The sequence below is a fragment of the Malaclemys terrapin genome, chromosome 2 (genome assembly GCF_027887155.1).
Source record: "Malaclemys terrapin pileata isolate rMalTer1 chromosome 2, rMalTer1.hap1, whole genome shotgun sequence".
In the NCBI taxonomy this organism is placed as follows: Eukaryota; Metazoa; Chordata; order Testudines; family Emydidae; genus Malaclemys; species Malaclemys terrapin.
In genome coordinates this window covers 265,295,747-265,316,420 of record NC_071506.1, presented here as the reverse complement: position 1 = coordinate 265,316,420, position 20,674 = coordinate 265,295,747, and positions in this window count along the sequence as shown.

Here is a 20,674-nt window from a genome sequence, read left to right as displayed (position 1 = left end):
GCTACAGTGAAATCTGAACAGATGGCTACAGACAGGTAGTGTTAAGAAGAATACATGAAGTATCAGTATTCTTGCCAGCAAGTTAAAAAAGTATGGATTGGATGAATGGACTATAGTGTGGGCAGAAAACTGGCTAGATCGTCGGGCTCAACGGGTAGCGATCAATGGCTCGATGTATGGTTGGCATCCAGTATCAAGCAGAGTGCGCCAGGGGTCGGTCTTGGGGCCGGTTTTGTTCAACATCTTTATTAATGATCTGGATGATGGGATGGATTGCCCCCTCAGCAAGTTCGCGGATGACAGTAAGCTGGGGGGAGAGGTAGATAGGGTCCAGGGTGACCTAGACAAATTGGAGGATTGGGATAAAAGAAATCTGATGAGGTTCAACAAGGACAAGTGCTGAGTCCTGCACCTAGGACAGAAGAATCCCATGCACTGCTACAGGCTGGGGGCCGACTGGCTAAGCAGCAGTTCTGCAGAAAAGGACCTGGGAATTACAGTGGACAAGAAGCTGGATCTGAGTCAACTGTGTGCCCTTGTTGCCAAGAAGACTAATGGCATATTGGGCTGCATTAGTATGAGGATTGTCAGTAGATCGAGGGAAGTGATTATTCCCCTCTCTTCAGCATTGGTAAGGCCACATCTGGAGTATTGCATCCAGTTTTGGGCCCCCCACTACAGACAGGATGTGGACAAATTGGAAAGAGTCTAGCGGAGAGCAACAAAAATGATTAGGGGGCAAGGGCACATGACTTATGAGGAGAGGGTGGGGGAACTGGGCTTATTTAGTCTGCAGAAGACAAGAGTGAGGGGGGATTTGATAGCAACCTTCAACTATCTGAAGGGGGGTTCCAAAGAGGATGGAGGTAGGCTGTTCTCAGTGGTGGTAGATGACATAACAAGGAGCAATGGTCTCAAGTTGCAGTGGAAGAGGTTTGGTTGGATATTAGGAAACACTATTTCACTAGGAGCGTGGTGAAGCACTGGAATGGGTTACCTAGGGAAGTGGTAGAATCTCCATCCTTAGAAGTTTTTAAGGGCCAGCTTGACAAAGCCCTTGCTGGGATGATTTAGTTGGGGTTGGTCCTGCTTTGAGCAGAGGGTTGGACTAGATGACCTCCTGAGGTCTCTTCCAACCCTAATCTATTCAGTTATTCTAACTGCTCTGTCCAGCAGCTCCTTTTTATATGAGCCTGCTGGTCTCTGATTGGCTGCTTCCCTGCAGACTCTCTAGGTATCTTGGAGGATTCACCTTTACTGCCCTTTCCTGAGTGGGGTGTGGTAGGACTGCAGGGTCTTCAACAGGGCATCTGGGCCTGGTACACCCCGTTACAATACTTTGCAGTGAGACCCAGAAAACGGAAGGCTCTGGATGTCAAACCTCCTGATACCACAAGAAATCCAAACCAAATAGCTTTTAGCCCAAATTAGAAGCTGTGCGTTGGTGTGCCTCAACTTCTTGTTTCAGAGTAATGTCTCTTTTTCTGTTGTAAACTCTGAAAGATGTGACATGAAAGGCACAAGAAGGAAAAATAATAGACAGATATAAGCATGTAACCAGTGTATAACTTTGAAATATTAAAAGAAATTGCTTTAAAAAGAAGTTCTAATAGATAGTAGAGGTTAATAGAGAAATACAATGAATAAAATAAAGAAAATGGTCATAGAAATTTGTTATACACAGGTGCCATTTACTGGATATCAACAGAAGCAGCAGAGAAACTGAGAGCAGAAATCTGAGAGCCTATTTGGCAATAGAAAAAAGGGGCTTGCCCCCTCAAACAAACCCTGAAAACAGAGTGCAAAACTGAAGTCACCACGTGTGACCAGTAAGAGTTGACAGAACCCACAAAAAAGAAGCTGTATAATCCAGAAGCGGAACAGAACACTTGGACCAACATCATAGACAGCACTTGCCTCTCAGCCAGAGTTACCAGGATTAAGAAGTGGTGAGACTCCATTACAGAGACTCCTTGTGTTCTTTTCTTCTTTAATATGAGTAACTGAGAGTTACCTTATTGAGTCTACACTCTTTTCTGCTGGGACCTCAAGAAACCATATTTTGGAATTTTAACTTAGTGACACTATCTGCATGTTTCTTCTTTGTAAGTCCAAGTAAATTGACCTAAGAAAGACAAATAGTAACTTTAAGCAGTTGCTTCTGTTGTTTTAAAATATTATGTTATCAGGCCAAACTCTAGAAATAGTGGAGATTACATTTATAAGTGCCTTCAGACAAAGTGCATTATCACTTGTTGGATGAATGCTAACAGGGTGATAAATGTATTAGAGATACTAAAGTATTGATAACTGATTTTATAAGTAAATGGTAATAAGAAATCTTCATGACTACTTGACCTCAATGCTGTTTCTGTCAACTGCTTGCAAGACAGTATGTTGTATTCAGTACTGTTCTAGAACCTCTGATATCTGAACTCAATCTATACAAGTATTGATTACACACCTAAGTGGTTCTTGATGAATTAATAAAGTTGTTGATTGGTTAAGAATAACTAAGTGTCCTGATTTGAAAAGTACTGTCCAAGGTAAAAGTAGAACCGAGAAGAACCTAGTATTAAAATTAATGAGCTAATGCTCCCTGGATTCAATGAAAAAAGGTTATCTTAATTAAATTCTATTAGTGTCTATAATATATAAGAAATCTAATTTGTTTGATTTCAGCTTTAAAATCTAACTGGCAGCTTTGCAAGTTCATAAATTGACCCCCATACTTGCTTACAATTTTTGAAATGTATTTGCACTGATACAACTCCATATGACTACTGAATGATGGATAGTTGCTCTAGGAGTTTGAAAAATAAAAAGTAAAGGGTTGAGGGATAGCTCAGTGGTTTAAGCATTGGCCTGCTAAACCTAGGGTTATGAGTTCAATCCTTGAGGGAGCTACTTAGGAATCTGGGGCAAAATCAGTACTTGGTCCTGCTAGTAAAGATAGGGGCTGGATTTGATGACCTTCCAGTTCTATGAGATAAGTATTTATTTATTTATTTAAAGTTATAAATCAATTACAAGTTTGTATAACAAATTCATGGCTACATGCAGAGACACTGTGAGGCTGTCATAGGCATAGGACCGAGAACCTTCAGCACTAAAAAGCACAAATACCTACCTTCTTTTTCTAATTCCATGCAGAGCATAGAGCCTTCACCACTGCTTTTCATCTTTGCTTGTCTCTTGCTGCAGTCTTATCTTCATGCATGTAATTTTGATAGCTTTCAATTCAGTTTCTATTGTGCATTTCCATGTTATCTATGGTCTAGCTTGTCGCCTCTTGCCCTGGAGGTTCCAGTCCAGTGCCTGTTTTGTTATGTTATTCAGGTCTTCCCTCCATGTATGTCCTAGCCATCTCCATTTTTGTTCCATAAGTTCCTGTCCCATCAGTTTCTGTTTCATCCTTTTCCAGAATTTTTTGTTTGTGGGGTTTTTTTTGGCCATCTGATATTGAGGATTTGTCTCAGTCCTCAGATGTTGAGGCAGCTGTTTATGAAAAGCTGGAGATTAGATAGCAAAGTCCTAATAAGTCTCCATGTTTCAGTTTTCAGACTGACTTTACAATGGTGTTAAATATTCGAAGTTTAGTTTGGAGGGAAAAATGTCTGTTTCTTCAGATCAGCTTTAGAATTACAAAGGCATGTCTGGTTTTTACTATTCTGGCTTCAAAGTCTTCATTAGTTCCACTTGTTGTACTTACAGTGCTGCCAAGATATGTGACATATCAGACCGCTTTCATGTCAGTCCCAGAAAGTGTTATTGGTGTTTTCTGTTGTGTGTTTATTCTCATGGTTTTAGTTTTCTCATTATTGATTTTCAACCCTACTAATTGTGCATAGGCCTGGAGATCATTTGTTTTGGCTTGTATGTCTCTATGGCTATGGAAGAGCAAAGTGTTCTGTGGTCTTTCTCATTACCCAATCCACTACCAGTAAAAATATCATAGGTGACATAGGAATACTTTTTGATTCCCAACAAATCCCAACTGGGCCAAATTCTCTTCTTACTTACATTAGTTCAACTGCACTGCAATCAGCACATTTTATAAGCTTTTTCAAACCCATAAAATAACATAATCGGCTCTTAGAATCTCAGGCTACACAGCATTTTGCCCGTTCCTATCAAAGTTGCCATCTTTGATCTTTCAAAAGGCAATGGGAATGGGGTAACATAAGGGGTAGGGTTGAAGAGTTGATTAGACTAAATTACTTTCCAGCAACATTAACTATGGGCCAACTGTTAATGGGCCAAAACAACATTAACTATAGGCCAATCTTGCTTCAACTGTTCAAGATTTTAAGGGGTACAGTTAACTCCCTCTCACTTATAAATCTGCTCTGCACCTGGCTGGATGAAAATAGTCGAAGAGGAATGGAAGAGACTTTTTCAGTTGTCAGGAAGTTTCCCCTCGCAAGCATTTAGCCCCAAACAGTCCCCCCCCCCCACACACACACACTCATTAGGATCTACTTCCGCTCTCCTTTCATAAAGTAGCCTGGCAGATCTTCCTTCCTCTTATGACAGGACTTAATTTTTCTGTATTTGCGGCACTACTAAAAAGGAAAATTGATGTAAAGGGCACTGCATTTTGAGGCTTGACGCCTTTAAGGTTTTTCTCCTATGTACGTATACCGTATTTCAGACACACCATGCTTTTCAGGTAAACCTTATTTAAATGAATATGAGCAACTGATTTTATTCCTGCATGACATACATATGCATATCTAATTTATTATTCCAGTGGTGATAAATAACATGAGCAGATCACTAATTTAGGGTCTATCCTGCAATACCTTATTCATATGAGCACTGTAATCCTTGAGTTAGGACTAATCCCATGGCTAAGGGCTTCCAGGATTAGGCCCTTAATTTTCTGATGGACAAGCAAAGTTTCTTGTTATGACAGCCAATCATACAGTCACCAGCTTTCCTTTTAACTGTAATTAGCAGCATAGCAGGAGACCTCCTGCTGCAGTTCCATGTTTTGGCAGTCCAGCTATGCATGAGGAGTAGACAAGTGGAAGGCAGCTCTGTTACAGTGGCAAGTCTGCTGCGGACCATTACGCAGCCGTGTGACTAGGCTTGGTCAAACGAGCCTACCAGAAATAGTAAGTGCAAAAGAGAGTAACCATTTTCTTTTTACCTTTTCTTTGCAGTGAACATGCTCTATTTCCACAATCTCCCCCGGCCAACAAATGGCATTGCCAATCAAGCTGTGTATCTTAAACGAGGAGAGAAAAATAATGTTTTGGGGATCATTGTAATTATCCAGTTTCTTATCATATTATCAGTTGTCTGAGCCATCCAACCCAAGCAAACAATAATATCTAATGAAGGCCATCTTTAAAATCAGCATTGACATCCAAACTCAAAAATACTTGAAGCAATCAGGACTTGTCTACTCTTGGAAATTTATTAAAATAGCTATTCCTAAAATATTTCACCAAAAACCCCCATGTGGACACTCAGTCTGGAATGAGAGTGCCTTTTTCTGATTTATTTTAATCCACTTCCAAAATGTACAGGATTAAGCTATTACTTGCAGAATACTTATTCTGGGTTAGCTGTTTCAGTAACTATCCAGACATAGATGAGCCCTGAATGACAGAAAGAGCCCTCTTTCTCTTTCTCCCCTGCTACTAAACACAAATTTTCAGATGATTAATTTTGTTTCAGATTTCTTCCCCACGGTTAATTAAATTGTTTGTTGTTCAAGTAACCTAATTTTCTTCTGTCTTTAAATTACTTGAACTCTTGTGTATCTCTAGTGGACACATACATTTTACCAACCTGCAGCTGGAATCCTATATCAAAACAGACATTTGTGACTAATCACAGGAGTAACTGAACCCGAATCCTCTGCTTTGTAACTAACCCTAATGTGTCTCTCTGGTACAGATAAACTATCAATCATGTTTATAAAATCTTTGCTGTTTCCTATGTCCTGCTAAAATCAGGATACTGCTGAAGTGCACTAAATCCACACCTCTCCTGAGAAATAAAGCCACAGCACTTCTCATTAAAAGCAAAATTTTGATTTGTTATTTAAATACTGTCATCTTAATTAGAGTATCATTGGCATTATTATCCTGTTGCTGTATAATCTGTTCCCAGGAAATATTTTAAATGTAAACCAAGGCCTAATAATAACAGAGTCCCCAGGGAACAACCAAATCAATGTACTGTAAGATGTAGGCATAATCTATCTATTTCTACAAATGTGAGTCTAGGTGTTGTTTATTAACTGCTTCCTTCTTTCTATGGTTAACTTTTTTCATATTTGAATCATCAAATCATATCATCATCATCAAGTTAAAAGTAAGCTTGATCTGAAAGTATTATGCAACTAACGTGAGCAAAACTAGTTTAGAAAATTTCATCTAGAAATGTCTAACTGACAATTGTAATGTAACATGTCTCAGTGAGATCAGTCTAGGAAGCATTTGCAGTTCCACGCACAAAGCATGCTTAATTGAAAAGAACACTTGAAAAGCTCAGTTTTGTTTAAGACAGATATTGTTCTCATTTGAAAATGTGTGATGGATGCTTGGGACTGGGGTTGTGTTAAATGTTTTAACAAAGAATCTAGTCTCTTTTGCTGCTCATGAAATATGCTTTTTTATTAATTTGTTATTCAAAATTGCTCAGTGCTTTAAGCCAATACATTTCAGTCTATAATGGTTCATATTATTTGCTTTCAATGGGTCTTTAGCTATTCACTATTCATATTGAAAGTTTGGTTAGATGTCACATGGTGGTATTTCTGCTCTTTCATTACATATAAAAAGGAAGAGGTATGTTAGAGAGATTTTAAGATGACGGGATGAACCCTTTTGGAATGAACCTACAATACACACTCACGCACCTGATTATCAACAAGGCTTTTGCTTTCTGTGAACATTCTTCCTGCAGTCAAAAAAAAATCACTTGTATGAATGTTCAAAGAAAACAAATGTCACAAAGTAAATTTGTGATTTCATGATTTTCTTTCAGAATGTTTTCAGCTATGCTTTGGTTACCTAGCATGCTTGGGAACAGTGGATGGGACACAGCAAGGAGGAAAAAGAAATAAATGAAAGCTGCTTGACAAAGTAAGAAAAGCTGTTGAGTGTCCAAGTTATAGGAGATTCCTGTTGTGATTCTGTGCTCCAATAGGCAAAAAGTCAATATTTAGGTGTTAAGGCCAGGCATAACTTATTTACCGTATCATAATAATAGCATAACTACCGCCAAACTTAAGCCAAAAATAATTGAAGCCTTAATCTTGTCTGTGCCTGGCTTTGTGATAAGATAATGGTCCTTATATCTATTAATATTCCACTGGAGGACTTTCCTCTGATCTTGCAATCAACCCTAGGTTAATGATCACCTCCAAAATTGCAGGCCTGTAAGTTTATGCTGAAAAAAAGTGTTTTTGATAGAATTTACATTATGCTGCTCCCTTATTTTTGGTGCAAAGGGAAAATGAAAGGGATCAATGTTACACCCTTTAGGCATCCCTCTAGGTCCATCAAGTCAGAGTTATGTCTGCAGTAAAACAAGTTTGACCTACAGCACTCACCTTTTCCCACATGAAAATATGGTGATCCATGTACCTTCCATAAACATTCTCACTTGCCCCAAGAACCCTTCCATGTGCATTGAAAGGATCGAGCAATGAGAACTTCATATTGGCATGACTACCTTAAAATAAGGATTATTTATCCAGATGGGAAACATCTAATATGAAAACCTAAAAGTTCACTTGAGTTTTGATTAGACAGGTCTTTGGTCATTCTCTGGGAGAATGTATATAGCATTACTGCCCAACTACGGAGAACGGACAGCCCTAAAGCAATTTAACATGCTGTGATGGCCTATACTATTATGTTCACCTCTTTTACAAGACTATGATAAATTTTGTAAAAAAATATGCGAGGTATCATTTGAAATGTCATAACCTACTGAACATTATTGTCCTGGTAAAATAATGTGTATCAAGTTATAAGATTCTATTATGTATCATTGCTGTACATGCTCCAAGTTTAAGAAAAGCAGGCCCAAACCAGTTTCTCAGGAACAAAGGACAGACCAACACCCGAGCAGGTGTTAAAGAACTGTCACCTGCTTAAGCAACCATTCTCCACTGGGGGTGGAGTGTAAACAAGAAATTTTCATTCCCTCACAGGGACAGTTCAAACCTTATGTCCACATCAGACTGCGTGTCACCATGATTCATCAAGGATGTTCCTAGCACAAGAAATTAAATTATAAAGAGGGGAGTAAAACACTTGACTTCCCTCCTTTTCCCATCTCTTTACTCATGACATCAAAGAATACCTGAAGAACATGAATTAAGCGGGAGAGGTCCCAGGCTGAAAGGAGACCCAGCCTGTGAAATTAACCGCAGTGTATGGTGAAGAAAACCTTCACTTTGAATTCTGTTAGTTTGTTAAGTTTGCCAATATCTTGTGTTTTAGCTTTTATTTCTTTTGTAACCAATCCTGACTCTTATGCATAATTACTTGTAATCACTTAAAATCTATCTTTCTGTAGTTAATAAATTTAGCACTTATACGAGCACATACACAGCTCCTGTCACATTTGCTCTGCTCCTTCACTTGTTACTACCGGTAGGCACTGAAAGTAACTATCAGAAGTCAAGAGCTCTGATATGTCTACCACAACCAATCTGTATTGAACTCTGAAGAAGAATAAAAGCACTGATTGAGCAAGAGAGAGAAATCCCATTTATACCACAGCTCATGACATTTCATTATGGTTAGGCTTGGCAGAATTCCATTTTTATTTGCTAATCATTTATTTGCTAATCATTTGCTAATCATTTCAGTGGATAATATTGATGTTTACTTTTATCAATTTAAATTTTCACTGTTGAGCAAAATTGTGGGTTTTAAGCATTTTTTCTAATTTTATCTATTTAAATTTTCACAGTTGTGAGAAATTATGAGCTGTTCAGACAATGGGGAATCAGACAATCATTATTTAATGACAGCAGATATTGAGATTCAACAAGGTAGAGCTTTTATAACCATTAAAACATCACATTCCAAAATATACAAAGTAAATATCCTTAAATCAAATTATCATAAATTCTCAAGCAGCATTTTTCTCACTCTGCTTCACTGTAAATTTCAATTAGCAATGGAAATATTTTTGTCAGTTTGCATGTGTACAGTAAAGTCAACATTTACTGACATTTACCCAATATCTCATTATTACGAGCCTGCTTATAGCGCTTTTCTACACTTACTTCTTGCATAAATACACTTCTTCTTTCATATGGCTTGGGTAGGTAGCAACAACTACAAATTTATATCTAAGTTTGATAGCCAGCATGTTGCCACAGCAGTGAGCTGGTGAATGTCCTTCAGGCTCTCGGCAAAAGAATGAAGGGGACATTCAGATATGATGCCCTTTATTGTTTGTGCCTCGTGACCACAGTCGCATACAGGTGTTTGCCTCATTTTCCATTTAAAGAAGGTTTGTCCACATCTTCATACGTGTAATATAAATACACATATTAATTAACATATTGTACTTAGAAATTATGGACCCAATCTTGCAAACACATATTAGTGTAAAGGATTAATTTTCCACACCTAAATAGTCCCAAAAGTGGTAGGAAGATTGCAGCCTTTACATTTATACTGTGCTAAATATTAGAGTTATATTGACAACACTGTTGTTAAGGCTGTTTCAGTATTTCTAAGAGATATACAGTTAATAGTCTATCATACAAACAAGAGTGCAAAAAGTTTGTGGGGAATTTATTATGCAGTAAAATACCTTATTATTTTTGTATTAGGTTTTAATCTTAAAGCATCTCTTATGCCTGGAATAGTCCTGACTTCAGAGTGAGTCTAAAAATAAACACATTTTGGTTTTCAAAGCAGATTATTCCCTTATCTTAGACCATGAAACTATATTGGTCTCCTAGTTCTCCTGTGCAGTGCCCTGGTGTTTATGTTTCCAGCATTGCTGTTTTCATTGACATTTTCAAAAACCGTGTGCGATGGAGTATATAAACCCAGCACTGACAGGGAAGGGGCTAGGGAGGGTCTGTGTGCTAAGGCCCTCTGGCCACCAAAAATGTATGGTAGGGAGGAGGACTTTAAAAGGAGGAAGCTGCAATGAGCAAGGGATAAGGCTGGGCTGGGCTGTGGTTTGAGTTGGGCCAAGTGCTGGTTTTGGGCTGAAGATGGTGAGCCTTGGGTGGAAGGCTGTGGCTGGCCCCGGCCCTCAGCTGAATTGGGGCTGAACATTGAAACTGACAGTGGAAGTGGAGGACAGGGGGAGAGAGAGAAAGTTTCCTTTCTCTATAAAGGACTATAAAGGAGAAGCAACAGGGGTTGAGGAATGGTCTCAGATCAGAGAAAAGAAAAAGAAACTAGATATACCAGGATTTGAAGAAGGAATTCATAGAAATGAAAACAAAACCAGGATAAAAGTCAACATTTCATAATTGTCAAAGAAGATGTGAAAATAGGAGATGTTAACCCCCTGAAAATGACAGAATGGATCAAGTGAAGTGTTGGTGACCTACAAAGAGCTAAAAATGCAGGGTGGAGATCTAGTGATAGAATGTACAAATAAGGAGCCAGATGAAAAACTTTTTAAACTTGTAACCTTTGGAAAAATGAAAATTACTTGTTAACTGCCTAATTTCCCGATGGAAGTAAGAGGGGTTATGATTGGAGTGCCACTGGGATAGTCTGAGAATGATATCAAAAAGAGTATAGGTGAAGATAAGGTATTGTTTGTTAAACAGCTGCTTCGTAAGACAGAGGGAGAAAAACGGACACCTACAGTTGTACAGAAAACACGTAAAGGTGAGACACTACCGGACAGTATCCAAATTGAAAATCATCTTTTTGGGTTAAACCATATATTTCTCCCCTGTGAGGTTCTATAACTGTTAAATATTTGGACATGCAGCAGTCACATGTAAGGGAACAATGAGATGCAGCAAATGTGGAGGAAATCACTCATATGACAACAGTGTACAAGGAACAGAACCTAACTGCAGCAACTGCAGAGGAAAGCACAGTGCAGCATATAAAGGATGTGAAGTAACAACAAGCTAGAGAAGTACAAAAATTTAAAATTATTCCAAAAGTATCATATGCAGAGGTCACCAAAAGAAACCTACTGCAGAAAACAGAAAAAGAAAAATACACAAGAGAAAAGGTGTACAGGGTCAGACAAACACCTCTCTGATGAGGGAGGAGAATATGAGAGGAATGGGAGATGACGTATTGCTTGTAGGTAAAGAGAAGTTTATAGCATTCATTATAGAAGTAATTTTAACTGCATCTTGCAGACAGGGTGAAAAACAGAAAGGATTAAAATCATAGCAAAGAGCCGAAAAATATCTAAAGATAGACAACCTCTTGATAGTCCGCACTTTTAAATGAAGACAATAATACAGCTTAAACAACATGGTCTTAGCAATCCTTAGTAGGCATGTGCATAGTTTAATAATGCATGGACAAGAATTTAAGAAAGCCATCTTAGAAATGAAGGGGGGAAGCTTGATGTAATATGTATGCGAGAAACATGGCTAATAAGTCCATTGTGTTCATCTACTGGAATATGATATACTCCAGAGGAATCAAGAGGCTATCAGAGGAGTTGGGAGTCTATATTTACAAAAGAGGGACTTAGATACATTGAAATGTATGTGCAGAAACTACGTTTTGAATATAATACTATTAAGTTTGCAATGCATAACAAACACTTATATATGGATTTATAACATTTATAATCCATGAAAAAAGTTTGTTATTTTAGAATTAACAAAAGTATTTAAGGTCAAAAACCCATTCATAATTTGAGGAGGCCTAATGTCATAATGAGCTATGGGGAATTAAGAAAACTGATCTAAATGATAAATGCTTAGAACAATTTATTGATATACATAATGTGATAATATTGAATACAGAAGCAGCTACTACAGTGGTTCGATCCTTTTTTGTTTTGGATTTGGGAATTGCAACAAATAAAATAGCTAGTAAACACAGCTGGGAAATACATAAAAAAGTTAGAATGGGAAGCAATCACTTCCTTATGCTTATTAAGTACCCAAGCCAAGAAAATGTCAAAATCACAAAAAGAATACCTAGCTGGAATTTTCGAAAAACTGACTGGGGCCTTTTCAGGATTAAATGTTGTGAATATTTATGTGGTAACTGTACAAGTGACAATCTAGGAGAATTCTATAAAAGGAATTACAGCAGCAGCTGATCTCTCCATCTACGAAACATCAAAGTGCCCCGATTTAGAAATCTGGTTCCCTGGTGGAATGAGGATCGCAAATTAGTAGCAAAGGAAAGAAATAAGTCATACAAAGAATCAAAACACACAATGAATAGTAAAGACTTAATGGCACAAAGGATTATCAAAAAGACACAGAAGAGAAAGTTGGAGAAATTTCTGTGCGAAATTGAACAAAGATTCAAAACTTTCAAAATACGTAAGAAAAATCCAAAGAATAAATTGGATGTGAAGTAAAACTAAAATGTATGCCAGGTCTTATATAAGCAATGAAATGCTTCAGCATTTGTCAGAAGGGAGTCTAAAGGTTCTATTGCAGTTATATAATGATATATGGGGAACAAGGACTAGTGATACCAATTAGGAAATCAGACAAGGTATATACCAGACCTGATGCCTATAGGCCTATTGCCCTCACATCACGTGTGGGGAAAATCATGGGGAAATGATAAAGGTAAGTCTAGTGGAATATTTGAAGAAAAATGCTATCATAACTGAGATACAAAGTGGTTTCAGAAAAAGATTCATAGTTGACCATACAGTGAGAAAGGAAATGGAGGTATAAAAAAGGCATGAGGACTAAGAACTTTTTGATAACTGTCTTCCTGGACATTGAAAAAGCATATGACATGTTATGGAGGGAAGGCCTCCTATATAAACTATCCAAAATTGGAATAAAATTGAGAACGTTTTGGTGGATAAGAGGCTTCTTAAGTGACAGAACTATACAAAACAAAATGGGAACAGCTTTATCAAAAACCTACAAGCTTACTAATGGATCTCCACCAGCGAGTATTATCAGCCCTTCTTTGTTTTCCATTACAATAAATGACCTCCAGAAAAGTGTATACAGATGGGAACAGGTATTTCTCTTTTTGCAGATGACTGTGCTATAGGGACGAAGAATAAAACACTTTTAAGTAGCTGTAGAAAAGACATATGAGACACCCCAAAGAATTTTCAAGCGAGGAAATGATTGGGCATTTACATTCTCATTTGCAAAAATTAAGGGAATGCTTTTAACCAGGAAGAAAATTAGGGAAGACGTGGGTTTTTTCTTTATGGCAAAAAAATTCAGATAGTTCAAAAGTTTATGTTCCCAGGAGGAGTGTTTGTTAATAAATTAACTTGGAAAAGTCACACAGAAATATACTGAAGTGTAAAAGTAGGATGAGCTTACTTAAAAGTGTAGCTGGAAACAAATAGGCTGCAGATAAGAAGGTATTGATGATGACGTATAGAGTATTAAGACCAGTTTTAGCCTACAGATGCCAAGCTTTTGGTTCAGTCTCAAAAACAACTAACTCTTAGGGCTTGTCTATACTTACGCGCTGGTTTGGCGGCAGGCAATCGAACTTCTGGGTTCGATTTATCGCCTCTTGTCTGGACGCGATAAATCGAACCCAGAAGTGCTCCATGTCGACTCCGGTAATCCTGCTCGGCGCGAGGAGTACGCGGAGTCGATGGGGGGAGCCTGCCTGCCGCGTCTGGACCGCGGTAAGTTCAAACTAAGGTACGTCGAATTCAGCTACGTTATTCACGTAGCTGAAGTTGCGTACCTTAGTTCGAATTGGGGGGTTAGCGTAGACCAGGCCTAAGACTCATGGAACTGCTCCAGCCCAAGCTCTGCAATTGGAATGTGGAGCAATGACAATACCACCAATGTTTGGGCTGCAAACAGCCATTGGAGAAGCACCTATAAATCTAAGGATGAAACTTTTAGACGTAACCTTTTGGGCAAAGGTAAAAGGGATTCATGAAAATAGAAATACAGTACATAACAGATTGATGACGATTGCTAGAATTTAGTAGAAAAAATTATATGCATTGTCACAGACTTCCTCATATTGTCAGGGTCAAAAATGTGCAAAGGAAATAGGTGAAAAAGAAAAATTGAGAGAACTAAAAATTCATAATCATGGGAAATCAAATTACAGCTGGACTGCTATTCCCCCATTTGTGGATTTGGAATTGTATGAAAAAAAAAAAGAAGGGAAGGAAAAAACTACACATTACAAACAATGAAATTTCTGAATTTATTTATGAAAAATTGTGCCAGCTTTGCCAAGTCTATAAAGATGGATCAAAAGATGACAGTATGGGCAGAGTGGGAATAGCCTTCTGTGTTCCTAGTCTTGGAATCTAGGAATCTAAAAGGCTATCAAATAATGTGACCTTTCTGAAAGCTGAACTAATGGGGATAATGTTGGCACTAACCTGGGTAAGAGATGTGTGACTGGCTGCAGCTGTAATTTTATCTGATTCCTTGAAAGAACAGGGACTTCAGAAAGCAGATATGACATAAGCAAAATAATGTTCCTAACTATGGAAAAAACGGAAGCAGGTATCTATAACAATAGCAGGGATTCCAGTGCATATCGGAATACCTGGAAATGAAGTGGCTGACAATACAGCAAAACAAGCTCTAAAAAATGAGGAGTAGTATGTAGACAAGAATTTAAAACTGTGGTCATGAAGGAGCTTGTGAAGGAATGGCGGCAAGAACTATGGACTAAGGAAAGAAAGGGCGAAAGTTTTATATGTATGCTCAAAAACTGAAAATAATACTATACCTACAGTCATGATAAAATAAAGTGCAGTAGTCATTTTTAGAGTGTCAGGTCGTGCTCTAAATTATAAGTTAAACTTATTAAAGAGACATAAAGATAGGCTGTGTAATGTGTGTAAAACCAAAGAAACTATTGATCATGTTCTATGGTATTGTGGGCAATAGTCATGGCAGGGGTGGTCAAACTATGGCCCACAAGCCGCTTCCAGCCCGTCAGATGTTTTTATCTGACCCTTGAGCTCCCGCTGAGGAGCGGGGTTGAGGGCTTGCCCCGCTCTGCCCACCTGGTCATCCCACCAGGAAGCACGGTTGGGGGCTTGTCCCACTCTGCCCACCCAGCGCTCCCCAGGCCCCAATTCACAATTCCACCAACTCGAGCACGCACAGAGCCACACTGCACAGGTGCGACTTCACTGTGCTGTCTCTGGGTTGGGAAACCCCCCCCCCACGCAGCAGCCTGTCCCCTACACAGCAGTGTGCCCAATCCCCTCCCGGTCTCCTACGGCCCAACGGGTGAGAGCCTCGAAACCGCCCAGGGCCACACCCATCCCAGCTAGGGTGCCTCTGCCCATGGCAGTGCCTAGTATGGCCGCCTTGGTGTCACTGCCAGCAGGGCCCCTGGGAGTCCCCGGTACCACCCCTGTAGAGCCCCTTCTCCCTGCCACACCCCACGAGTCCCTCCTCCCCTCACCTCGGTAACATCCCTTATAGAGCCCCCCATGCTACACCGCATAGAGTCCCCCTTCCCCACCAGGCATTCATGCCCCACCATACAATTTCCATACTCAGATGTGGCCCTCAGGCCAAAAAGTTTGCCCACCCTTGGTCTATGGAAAGAAAGTTTCTTTATGAAAAATTGAGTCAGCTTGGAACCAAAGATTTTTCCCTAAAGGGACTAGTGAGAACATCAGAAATAGAATAATGAAAAAAAGTCTTGCGGCTTTTCCTTAAGGATACTAGACTGAGTGAAAGGATATTAAAAGAAAAAGAAAAACAAAACTTGGCTAAAAATGAATGAAAAATGTGGTGCTCATAGCCTTGTATGATGAGTCTGCTGCACCAAAAAACAAACAAACAAAGACAAACCAAGAGGGAAGCCCTGAGAAGGGAGTGGCTCGAGTGGCTCTTGAAGCAACAGGAGGACACCCCACACCAGGCATCCCCTAGCTCTGCGAAAAGTCCTGTGAACTCCAGGGACATGTCCAGTAGGAAGAAACTGATTTGGCCACCTGGCTTGAAGGACTCCAGTAAAGCTGATACCCAGGCACCCCTGAAGTAAGGTGGTACCACTTACCTTTTCTTTTTTTGTTGACCCAGGGAGGGGCTTCTTCTCTGTTGAACTTTTGCTATTCCTACCCATAAATAAAGTAAGGAGGCCTGTAAGGGCCCACTGCAAGGACTAAGAGGCTGGGGGCCTGGACTGGGCCAACGCAGTGGTGGTAACTGGGTTGACAGGTCCCCTTAATCAAGTCCAGGTTTACAGACAGTTAACAAAACAAAGAGCTTAGGTCTTGAACTGGAGAAGAAAAACAAAATTTTCTGTTTTAAGAAACTCATGAACCTTCTTGGAGTTAAAGTAAACTGGAAGAGTAACCTCTGAAAAGATTTCACTCTTTAAAGAGGATTCCAAAGGTTTCAGTGGGACTGCACATATGAATGAAGATCCTCAGTTACTGCAATGTTGCCCAGCCTTTCCAGATTAAAGGCTGGTCTCCACTACTAGGGAGATCAACACAGCTGCAATTGATGCAGCAGGGATCGATTTAACGGGTCTAGGGAAGACCCACAAAATTGATGACCGAGCACTCTCCAGTCGACTCCAGTACTCTAGCTCCCTGAGAAGAGTAAGGTAAGTTGACCAGAGGGCGTCTCCAGTCGACTCAGCGCCATGAAGACACCAGGGTAAGTTGACCTAACCTACGTCGACTCCTACATTGGTGCATTATTCACGTAGCTGGAGTAGCATAACTTAGGTCGACTTACCCCCATAGTGAAGACATGCCATGGTACTGTTGGAAAGTGGATCTAGAGGAAGGAAATAAAATGTAATGTTCATGTTTCTTCACAGTCTGCATGGACGCTTTTCTTGCTTACTACTTGACTATTTTTAAACAGAGCTATTTCAGTTCTCCACATAACACAGACTCGCCTTCCAAGAAGGCAAACATGATTTAGTGATCTTACTCATGATGTCACTAAACTATTCCATACCACTAATCTTCCTCTTTCTCAGCTTGGTAACTCAGCATGTATCCACACTTTAACACATCTGAAAATAAAGTCTGACTCTGGATTACCTACAGATTTGTACCGTATTCACAGATTTTATTATTTCAAAAAGGTCAACGAACCACCGTCAATACTTAGGGCACATTCTCTAGCCTGCAACCACCTACAAGTCCCCTTGAGTGATTCATCAGTGGGCATGAAGCCAGTGAAGGGTCCTTCCCCAGAAATCATCCCAAGTCACAGACTTCAGATTCAGATCTGAACTTTCCCAAATTTAGGGGGGGTGGTTTTCTGTTATGGGCCAATTATAGAACTAAGGACCTGTTTGGATCAGATCTAGAAGGTATGCAAATCTCAGAGGTATTTGGAACCAGGGTATTGATTCATGTTAGTTTCTTTATTATAGTGTAAGATACACAAACCACAACATTTCGTATATAGATTTGTCATCCTGGATCGGACCATTCCAGTCTTATATCCTGATCCCAGTAATCCCCAATATTTGGTGCTTCAAAAGATGAAGACTCCTCATAATGCACCAAAATTTCTGCTTACCCCTTGGAGTTAATCAGTGCATGTGGCATCAGGGGCCGCTGTCCTGTCCCTACCACTTGACCCTGAGGGATATTAAAGACAATTTCAGCTTCACATACACTGACCTGTGAAAGCCACAGTTGGTGTATCTGTATCTGAAGTGGACAGATAGAGCATAGTACAACAAAATGCATACTGTGGCTCACTGTTAAAATGCTCTTTCAAAGCGTCCCTGAGCCATATAGCTCCGCATTGACCTCTTTTAATAGCACTTCTGTCTGGCTGCTGAAACTTAGCAGACAGCTGCTCCACCTCTGCCTTCCACTCTGGTGGAAACTTTTCTCCTTTGCTTCACAGATATTTTGCAGGGCACAGCAGGCAGCTATAAGCATGCGGATATTTTTCTCACCGAGCTCCATTCTTGTTAGAAAAAAATGCCAGCATCCCTTAAATTTACCAAAAGCACATTTAATTGTCATTCTGCACCTGCTAAGCTGGTAACTGAATCTCTGTAATTGAACTGACAAGGGGTTGGCTGGGTCCCCCAGGGTCACTAATGGCATTTCAACATTACCTATGGTAATCCGCTGGTCCGGAAAGAAAGTCCCTGCTTGTAGCTTTCTGAACAGTCCTGTGTTCTTAAAGATGTGAGCATTATATGCACCTTCCCTGACCAGCCCACACTAATGTCAGTGAAGCATCCTCATTACCATAGAAAAGTAGCCCTTTCTGTTGATGTACTCTGTGGCAAGTTAGTCTGGTGCCAAAACAGGAAAGTGTGTGACAACTATTGCTCCTCCGCAGTTATGGAACCCCATTGTTGCAAATCCATCCACCATGCTCTGTACATTGCCAAGAGTCGCAGTCTTGCATCGTAGGAGGAGATTAATGGCCCAGCACACTTGCATGATAGTGGCCCCCGCAGTGGATTTTCCAATTCCAGATTGATGTCCAACTGACTGGTAGCAATCTGGTGTTGCAAGTTTCCACAGTGAGCTCGCCACTTGATTCTCCTCTGTCAGTGCAGCTCTCATTCTGGTGTCCCTGCACTGGTGGGCTGGGGCAAGCTCAGCACACAGATCCAGGAATGTGGACTTGCACATTTGAAAGTTCTGCAGCCACTGCTCATCATCCCAAGTCTGCATTATGAGGCGATCCCCCAGAGTTTGAAAGGTTATAGTCAAAATATTGTTTTCTGTAATTAGGAAAAATTGGAAACCTAATCACACAAAATGTTGTTTCTTCAATATGTTTGTTTTTGTAGAGTTGCTCATGAGTACTGGTTACTAAAAGTACCAGTGAGATCTTCAGAAATGCAGGACCATTTAGACCCCAGAAACATTTGCAGAACTGACGTGAACTGTAAAAGCAGAGACAAGGGTGCAGAGGAGGAGCTGAAATGACCAAGATGGAGAGACAGAGAAGAGACACACAATGGGCATTTAACAGAAAATGGTGGTTACACAATACAATAGGAAGGGATAACCCTGAACAACAACATTAAAAAAAAAAGATTTGATGAGCAAGGTGGAGGCAAAGCATATTGTCTCTTTGCCTCAGCAAGAGAAAAAAAGTGGGGTAGGAATAGTTTGGAACATCTAAATCATAACAAAAATTATAACTAAGCTACATACCTCTGACAGTCTGCTTATATACTGTCTGTCTATTGCTGTTTGTCTGTCAGGTCTATCTAGATTGGAAGTTCTTCAGAGGAAGAACTATCTTTGAATATCTTTGTACTGAACCTAGGAATAATGGGGCCCTGATCCTGGTTGGAACCTATAGGCACTATTTTAATACAAATAATTAAAAAAAGAGTTTAAGGACCTTCTCCTGCCTTCCACGCAGTCTGTAAGTATCTCATTCATCTGTTTGTTGTTGCCTACAGTCCTTCAGTTACACATACGTAAATGTTTCTTTTTTAACATGCGCATGCGTGAGTAGTCTATGAATAGAGCCCACACTGGCACCCATGACTGTAGCAGGTTCCATGCTCATTCAGTCTTAATATTATCAATACGGAAGAGGATAGCAAGGGTGGGTGAACTGGACGTCAGCTATGACTAACTGAAGGTCCTATCTAGTCCTAACTACTATAGAATTATAGGAGCAAAACAGTGACCAGACAACACAAGTGCTTCTTCACTACAACTGAGTCCCATTCTGAATTTTAGTTTGATTCAAACTGATCTGAACAAAGAAAAGTTGGAATTTACTGTAATGAAATTGTTTCCAAACCAGTTCTCTCATCACTGATTTGCAGGCCCTTCTGAATTATTAACCTCCTACAGTTTTGCACAACAGCAACAATCTGCAACTAGACTTCAGAGTTCATTACCTAAGCTCTCTGAATTAATCCGCAGACACAGTCATTTTAATTTTTAAAATAAAAAATCATTAATATTTATAAGCCCCTGTTTGTGCTGATCCTGGTAGATGCTGACATGCTGAAAGAGTGTAAAAGATGAGCTACTATGAAAAACTATGTACTGGATTCTGTGTGGGGGAAATGGTTTTAAACTACCTTTATCTTCCACTGATCTGAGGCCAGCTAAGGAGTGAGTCTGTCCCTTGCATATGTTAGAGCAGCCTTAGGGCTAGTCTAATTCATGCCCTTTTGGCCATAGCTCCAAGGGTCCATTTTGGTGCAAGCCTAGACAGGCCATAGCTATATCCTCTTCTTTGGGGACTGTCAGGGCTGGATCCCCACTTTGAACTTTAGGGTACAAATGTAGGGGCCTGCATGAAAACTTCTAAGCTTAACTACCAGCTTAGCTCTGGTTCGGCTGCCACCATTTCAAGGGATTCCCTTCCTGGGAAAGCTTGAAAAACCTTCACCAAATCCCTGGTGAAAACAAATCCAAACCCCTTGGATCTTAAAACAAGGGGAAATTAACCATTCCCCTCCTTCCTCCCACCAACTCCTGGTGAATCAGTTCCAACCCCCCTGGGATCTACAACAGGGAGAAATTAACCATCCCCCCTCCTTCCTCCCACCAACTCCTGGTAAATCAAGATCCAAAACCCTTGGATCTTAAAACAAGGAAAAATCAA